The sequence below is a fragment of the Athene cunicularia genome (assembly GCF_003259725.1).
Source record: "Athene cunicularia isolate RWA chromosome 2 unlocalized genomic scaffold, athCun1 chr2_part1, whole genome shotgun sequence".
Lineage (NCBI taxonomy): Eukaryota > Metazoa > Chordata > Aves > Strigiformes > Strigidae > Athene > Athene cunicularia.
Genome location: NW_020799095.1, coordinates 148,625,089 through 148,633,730, shown reverse-complemented (window position 1 = coordinate 148,633,730; position 8,642 = coordinate 148,625,089).

Genomic DNA, 8,642 nt, shown 5'->3' with positions numbered 1-8,642 from the left:
TCTCAGTCTCTCACACCTACATACTATGGACCTTGTACCTACTTCAGTACTTCAGGACAACCTATGTACTAAACCTAATCACTTGCTGCCACATCATGCTGTTTAAACCATCACTGGGACTTATCTGCGCTGCTGTAAGTGGAAACTGCAGTCACAGACCATGACCTCTCTGTGCTGGGCTTTGCAAAAATCAGACAAGCCCTGCCCCAGAAGCTTTATAGCAAGTGACATCGCAGTCTGCAGGTGCTGCTGTAACACCGAGCTGTATCATTCAGGGAGAGACTTCAGCACATGGAGTCTGACAAAACTGACCCCTAAGGATTTGGCAGGGCCCTGGACAAGCTCTGAGCAATGTGGACATGTGATGGTAGCAAGTTAGTTCTTTCACATTATCTTGTGCTACATGGCAAGCACCTCTCTCCTGTCATTTTGCTACAGACCACCATAACTTGACCAACTACATCCTGTTTTGCTTCAAAAGCTTGAAAGGTGACTACCAAGAATTATATGGCTACAGGTTTTAAATTAATGAGATTCCCTTTAGCATCCATAAGTGGAATCTGTGTGAAAGCAGCAATCACCACAATTTTTGATTAAACTCAGGAGGCATCTAAAATGTTAGCTAAGTGAACTTCCAAGCGAGAAGTCCGTGGCAAGGTACAGGGACCTCCAGGGGGTAATTAATTTTATCCTTTACTCTGAATCCCTTCTCTTTCTGTTGAGGACAAAGGAAGCCCTGGGTAAATACCCTCCTAGACCTCTAAGTCAGGTTGAATCCTCCACTTGACAAATTGCTCCTTGTGAATTAAATTAATTATGAATGTGTAGATGTAGAATTTTATGTGCTTAGGTTTAGGGATGCTCTGGGCTCTAACAAACTCAGAAGTCTCCATCCAGGGGCCAGGCAATTGCAGTGACATCTTGTGAATCTTTGACCAAGTATGGACTTCAGGATGTGTCCTACTGCTCCTAATCACCTGCTTAGTAAAAGCTCTTGCAATCTGTAAGGCTGCAAGACTGCAAAATAGCTGTACTTTGCCTAAACTGCAGGGAAAGCTCTCTGTGTAGATTCTCAAATGGTTTTGCTGCTGATTAACCACCTCACCAAAGGTGAACTGTATTAGCTAGGCTTGAGTGGCTCCAGAAGAAAAAATTCTAGCTCCAGTGCAACCTCAGCTGTTTCTCCTCAGCCAACCAGTTGCCATACTTACAGAAATAGAGATTGCAGCTCAAGCTTTCTTCAATCTCATTTTAAGCTAACTAGCACATGCTCCTTCTGGTTTCCACCTCAGTCCCTCACCATATCATGTCCTAACTGCTGCCTGGCTGCTACTGCCTCTTCTTCATTAGAATGACACTTCAATATTCATGTAGATACATTCAGCCACCTTTTGCTGTCTTCGGTTCCCAGGCAGAGAGATTTAAACCTTAATCCCAGAGTTATTGGTCATTACTTTAGTCTTTAATCATCCTGAGAGGCGCTAACCCTTGTATAAATCACTCTGTAACAAGAGAAGCAGTTAATTTTTTACGAGATTTAAAACCCAGAAGCCATTCCTGGTCAAATCCAGCAGGCTGTTTACAATAATTTGGGCAGAGAAAGGAAGAACTCAGTTTGGTGTCCTGAATCCACATGCCTAAACAACTAGACCTTTTTAATAATACCTTGCATTTCTATAATAGTAATTTCCACCTAAAGTTCTTCTAGCTTTGCACAAGCTGTTCTGCTCTGGAGTAATTTATAGCAAAGACTTTTATGTTTTCTCATCCCTGACTTGACTGATGTTCTCCTCCTATTTACGGGTATGGCAAAACAGGGGTCCTTCAGCAGGAGGACTTGTGATACCAGCATCCTGAACTCAGACCCTGATTGCTATGAAGTTATTTATCATACCAGTGTACACTGGCACTGAAACAGCCTGGCTTCTGGCTACCTGGGCACTACCTCTCTCCAAGGGCAGCATCCAGGACCTGAAGGGTATTGGAGTGAATGGCTGACTGGCTTTTGTTGGGAAGGTTTCCCCTGCACTTGCACCTTCCTCTCTGGCATTTGGGAGAGCCCAAGGTTGTTCCTGGGATTTCTGGGCACAGGGGAATGTGAAGAGTAGTTAATGTGCACGAACACCAGGCTCAGTGTGACTGAGGAGTACTACATGCAAAGATTTTAAAGGGTCCCAACCATTGAAGAGTTGCTTTTGGTAAACTGAGACACACAAGAGCATGGTTTTCTATAACAAACCTCCACTCAGTAGGCAGGATTGATCAGCTCTGTGTTAGGCAGAGAATGAGGTTTAAAGCCTTGGGCCCCACTGCAGAAACATGTTCCCATGATACTTGTGCCAGGAGAGGGGAACTGTGAAAATAACAGGACAATTTGGGGGTCTGTGAGTCGTGGGCAGTATTGCTTAAACCAACACTACAACCAAGACTTTGCCTGCTTCTCTCACCTCTGGGCAATTCCATGCTCCTTTTGTGCAGTGACCAAGCAGAAATTTTGAAGATAGTTATCCCTGTTGAGAAACAAGCTCTTCCTCTGGAGGTGTTTCTTCAGACAGCAGTCAATCCCCCTTGGCACGTCTCAAACCTCACTACTGTCAGCATCACATGAACCTTATGGGAAAAAGACACTTCACACTCTCAAGTCTGAGAATCTAATTACTTTAAAAGTGTCTTTATGTCATTATATTCACATTAAAATAATAATTCATCACTCTTCATTGTGCTCTTAATGATGCTTGAAAATAATGGGCTCGAATCAATGCTATGCCCAGTATAAATGTGGTAGAAAAGCAGGGAGGACCTTAGCAAAGCTGTTTGTGTTTCCCTGATTTTTGGCTGATTTAGTGTTTTGACAGAATATCTGTTCTAAGGGCAATCTCCAGCAGATTGATCCTGCTGAGGGGCTCAATGAAACCCAGAAGTTGCAAGTCCAGTGTTGTATTTTGATGCATCTGGGGCACACTGTGCTAAGGGCACATGCAACGATGAGTTCATCTGTGTGTATATGTATATATGTATATATATATATATAAATTCCCCTTTTTGGTAAAATCTCTTGCATACCTTGGTTACTGAATAGATTAAAAAGCAGCAGCAGATCGTTGACGCAGCTTTAAGGTCTGTAGTGTGGGGTTTCCAGAGGCTGACAAGGTTCATCTCTCATTTCCCTCTACTTCTCTGTGCACAGTGGAAGCAACTCTGCAGATGGTGGAGAGTCAGTGTGCAGAACAGCAGTTCACAGAAGAACAGGAATATTTCTGCACTCACGGCAGTTTTCAATGCTCTGATTATTTTGACTTCATTGTAGTTCTTGTGACTGGAGTCACAAGTATCCAGTCTCAGAATGCCCCAGCACTGCAAAACCAGCCTTTGGGGAGTGGCTGGGATAAATTCAGCCCAGAGCAACTTGAACTCAGTGGCAGGTTTTTGTGTCTCTGCAGCACCAGAGTGGCTCAAGCCAAGGCCCATGCAAGAAGTCCCTGAGCAGTTCTGGAAAGTATTTTGTAAAGGCAAGAGAAATTACACAGCTTGACACTACTCTGGCACTAAGCCTACACCTACCTGCAACTATACCTTTCAGAGATTGATTGGGTTTTGCTTTACCAGAATTTTCTGTCCATTATGGTCACATCAGAAGAATTTCCTCCCTCTTTCCACTCCCTGAGCACTGATTTTCATACTGAGTGTGGCACTGCAAAGCTAATGAATACTCTGATAGCAGGGTTAGAAATAGAGGTGGCTGTGGAGGATGGTGGGAGGAAATCTGCTGGCTGAGGCATCAAATAGCTTGGAATAAGGAAAGCCAGAAGCCTCTTGACAGCATCCTATGGAGGGGATACACAGTTTTAGTTTTTATCAGACCGAGGAATAAAAAGGATACTGTCCTAATTACCTGGTCTGATCAGTCATTTTCCTTAGCTCTGTCTCCGTCAGCAAATAAAATGAGCCAGGGGCTATTTTCTGGCCTGGTGAGTGGCTGAGCATTGCTTATGTGGGTGAGTAGGGTGGCCATGTCCAAGCTGCTTGTTGGGAAGAATTCCTTGCTCCTGCCAGATGCAAAGTCAGCATAGGATTTGACTGGGAAAGTCCTGCCAGAACTGTGACGAACAAAATGGTGAAAGGCAAGCAGCGATGGGTAGTGTTCAGGTCTGTGCCATAGCCATGTTCAGTTCAGCACTGCAAATGTTAGATGGTTTGTGTCTCTTTAGTGTCCTGTATATGAGATGCAAACAAAGAGGACTTGTATTTGCAAAGGAGATTGTTGGTGACATTTCAACTAAAAAGTCAGACCTCCATGCCACACTTAGTCTGGAGATTTACATTATCCTCTGGTAGTGTTTGGGGGGAAAATACAGAACCTTCAGATGGAAGATACCAGCACCTTTGGATTCAGCTGTGTGCCAGTGAGTAGCCTCCAAGCCTGGGCAACTATTTGACTAACCACCCTGAAGCTGGACATGGAGAATTTGAGTGTACAGACAGTTAATCCCAGATCCATACTATTTATTTTTTAGAATTGTGACTCTTAGATCATATATTCCTGTTTTTATTTAAGGGAAAGTTAAATCAGGGATAACTTAAACAAGTTAAAGACTTTACTTAACCCATCTCAATCCAAAATCTGTCTGTTAAGTGACCCAATGTGCTCTAGAAATCTTTCAGCTAAAAACTGGGTTTAGCAAAAGGCTTCCTAGCAGCACAGGCTCAGGTAAATGACACACAGGGTACTGCTGGGGCTTTGACTCAGCCAAATGGGAGTAAATTAGTTGTTTTGCCATTCATGACTGTCTCTTCCCCCAATTTCAGTTAATTAAATGGAGTTAAATAGTCTTATTGATTTATTTATTCATTTATTTATTTAGTCTTTTAACATAATGTTTGTTGATTATTAAAATTATCTGTCTTCAATTTCGTAGGTAGCTGCAAAGGAGTAATCTGTATAAGTAGACCTGGCTGTTCTGACATGCACAGTTAAAAAGCAAATGCACATATATATCCTCACCTTCAAATAAAAGATTTTTTTTTCCTACATGAGATCTGATATCACAGATCTTAAAGCACAGCTTCAATGAAGCTAAAGAAGGAGCTTTAGGAGGAAAATGAAATACTTATTCCAGGTTCAGTCTTTAAAGTATGAGTTATGGTTTCTGGAGTGTTCAGGGATATTTTGTGACAGTGAGTATTCAGGGTAAATGTGGTAAGGATACCTGTTTCACGCCTTCAGATCTCACAGACCGATTCCTGCCTTCTTATGGGAAATATACTTGAGTGTCGTGGGAAAATGCATATTGATGAACTTCCCAATGTATACCCAAGCCTGGCTGCATCCTTTGTTTTTTCATTAGTCACTAACCATTTCAGTTAGAAGAAGCATTAACTCACAGATCATAAATTCAGGAGAGGAGGTGGTATCCTTCACTGTTCTGCAGTGGGATCTAATGACTTCTTTGCTACAACAATAGAGAAAGCATTTAAAGTAATGTCCCTTATGGATAGTCTCCAGCACATGTGACGACTTTTTTATAGTACTCAGTATATTTAGCAATGAAGGAGACCAAAATTGTGAGCTCTTCTGTTAAAAAAAGCAAGGTATTAAAAAAAAAATAATTTTTTTTTTCTTCTTGTTGTTGTGCCTTGTCATAGGGCAGGTTTGAGACCACCTCACCTGTCAGAGCAGGAAAAACACAAGTGTTCATATTGTGTAGGAGCTTGACCCGAGGTGTTACCCACCTGCAAGCTGCCTGCCTGTGTGCTGCCTGGGCATGGCTGGTGTGTGCAGCAGGAGCAGTGGTCCTGTGGCCCAGAGCCTGGTATTCAGGCTAGGAAGACCAAGGCAGAAATGAACACATGCAGTTGGTAAATCTTCTCTGGCCTGTGAACAGCTTAATCTCACCTTAAAATCCACCTCTGCAATATCACCTACCTTCAGCAGATCCCTGCTCCTGTGACTACTGTATAGTGCTGCCTGATGTCCTGCTCCATGGTGTCTGACTTGAGTTACACTCTTGGTGCCTCTGTGAATAACACATCAAAAGCACATGGGAACAGCAGTGTGGAGTGTCCCTTCCCTGCCATCTTAAAGCAGTGGGAGCAGAGAAGGTAAAATATTTAGACTCCAGATGTCTTTATTTGCCAAAATAAAAATTCTTGCTATAAAATATCTACAAAATGTAATTAAAATTGCCATTTATTTTTCTCACTGTTGCTAACATTGCTAGAAAACTGAGTCATTTGGTGCTGCCAAATATAGCATTCCAGGTGTAAAACACTCTCAGATGTTCATGACATTTTGCACGTAAATAGTGAGTCATTGAGAATGATCTAGTACTATCCATATGCCTGATACAGAAATACTGCGATGAGTGGGAGATCAGTATACACACACGACAGGATAATGTTTGAGAATGAAAAAATTGTGTTTGTGCATAGTTCCTAATAAAGATACTGAATTTTGCACGTACTGATTCTTTGGCTCTCAAGACTGTTTTACAGAGGAGGGTGACTGTGACACTCCATCCCCCTACTTGCTGCTCCATCTCTGAATATCAAGTTGAGGGTTTTTTTGTCATAATATGTTTCCTTTCTCCAATTCTTTTTTTTTTTTTTTTTTTTTTTTTTTTTTTTTTTTTTTTTTTTTTTAAACTCAGCTTGTGTGAGGGACTTGTAATCCATGCTGTGCTGAAAATGACATCTGAATATACTGAAGGTAAGAGCCCGATGCCTAGTGTGCTGCTGTCTGTCCAAGAAGACCCTTCTCTGCCAGTCACCTTTTCAATCTGCCTTTCGGCTGCTGCTGCTGCTCCGCACCAAGCAGTGATATAGGCTGTGTTTTCAGGCATTGTGTTTTCCTGGAAAAATGGATGTGTTTCTGGAAAGCCTTTGGGAACAGCACACCCTGCAATCATGCTAGCCCTGGAGAAAGGCAGTGCTCTTTGAAACACAAGCCACTGAGTTGAGACAAGTCATTTCAGCCTGACAGGTATAAGCCTCTCTTCTCATCAGTTACATGAGGAAAAAATGTCCTGTTGCTATGAGTGTGTGAGCTGTGTCAGACCTGTACTGAACCGTATGTCATGGGCAGTCAGGCTGGAGGCTGGTCCTGTGCTTCAGTGAGACCCACATGGGCCTCGGGGAAAGCTCAGGCACCTCCCACACCCAGCACATATGGGGGTTTACTGCCTCCTTGACACCCCTCTGTCTTCCTTTCTTCATCTGATGGTTAATCCTGCCATGCTCTCTCTCATCCTTGTATCTATTTTTTTTTAAGATAGCAGTAACATTTCTTCTTCAGACTTTGTCTTGCTTGAAAAAGCAGTGGATATACTTATTTTCCTTCACTCTTCCTCAATAAAAAAAGGTCTTAACTTCTCATTTCCCTCTTTGTCAAGGGAAATACACTGAACTGTGCCTATGGAACATCACTGACCTGGTTGTTACACAGCTTGCTTTGCTTTCTCTCTGCTTTCTCTCACCACAGGGTGTTTGTGTGATTCTGTGATTCTGTGATTCTATAACTCAACAAAATTAAATGGTTGGATGCTAGGCATGAATTACATTTATTAAAGCAACAAAGTGTAGGACTAGAAGGGATGAGAAGAGGTCAGCCTTCCACACTGCAGAAGCATTAAATAAATCTTGGCCACCACTAGCAGAAGTTTGTGTAACATTTTAGAAGCTTCTTAGCCTGTAACCCATGGACACAGAGAGCAATGGAGCAGAATTCTCTTTATATCAACCTTTTAGACACCTGAAGGCGATTAATGCACATCCACATATCCACAGACCCAATCTTTTCATTCTTTGTTCATCAGCCATGTTCCTTAGCACCTATATCACTCCTGTTGCTCTGCTCTGGGCTTCCTCTGATTTGTCAACCTCTTTATTACAGAGCAGTGGAGTCTCCACCCTGCCAGCTTCAGTGAATAATTCCATCTGGGGTCTAAAGTAAATGATGGTGTATGAGAAGTCCCTAAGTGCCATGTACCTTGTTTGCAGCAGTGTCACAGGGTTCGTCTATAGAACACAATCACTGTAAAATCTGTTTCTTTACGAGGCTCTGGCTTTTCCACAGCAATTCCCTGCGGGGACTATCCAGGCTTGCATTAAGGGCAAGTGCTTTATTTCACTTCAAGAGTGACACTGTGAACAAAGATGAATTCAGCTCGGATGGAGTCCTACCTTTTCGTGCCCACAAACAGGTGTCTGTCTGCCAGCAGGGTGTCTTAATTTAGCCACTCCAGAGGTACGATGCAGTTCAAGTGCCTAAGGAAAGCCATCTGGTACTGCTGGAGCTGCCCAGGGAACCCCACCTCACCTCTGGACACCAGTCCCAGAAGGCATGGGTTTTCACTAGACTCTGTATCTTGTTTCCCAGCCCAACCTGGAAGCCCGCTAAGAAATCTCAGCCATATTAGTCCCCCAACTGTGGACAACTGAGCTGAGCCCTGGTGTCTACTATAGGGTGAGCTGAATCCCTTGCCAGGAGCCACTGACTGCATTGACTAAGGAGCCATATGGGCCTGCGGAGGCTCTTTCTGCCAGTCTGTGAGTTAGTCTCTAACGCTGCATTTAGCTGGTGGAGACACAGTGTATCGTGTGTTGTGTGTCGTGTTGTGTCCCGTGTCCGTCCCCCCCCCCCCCCC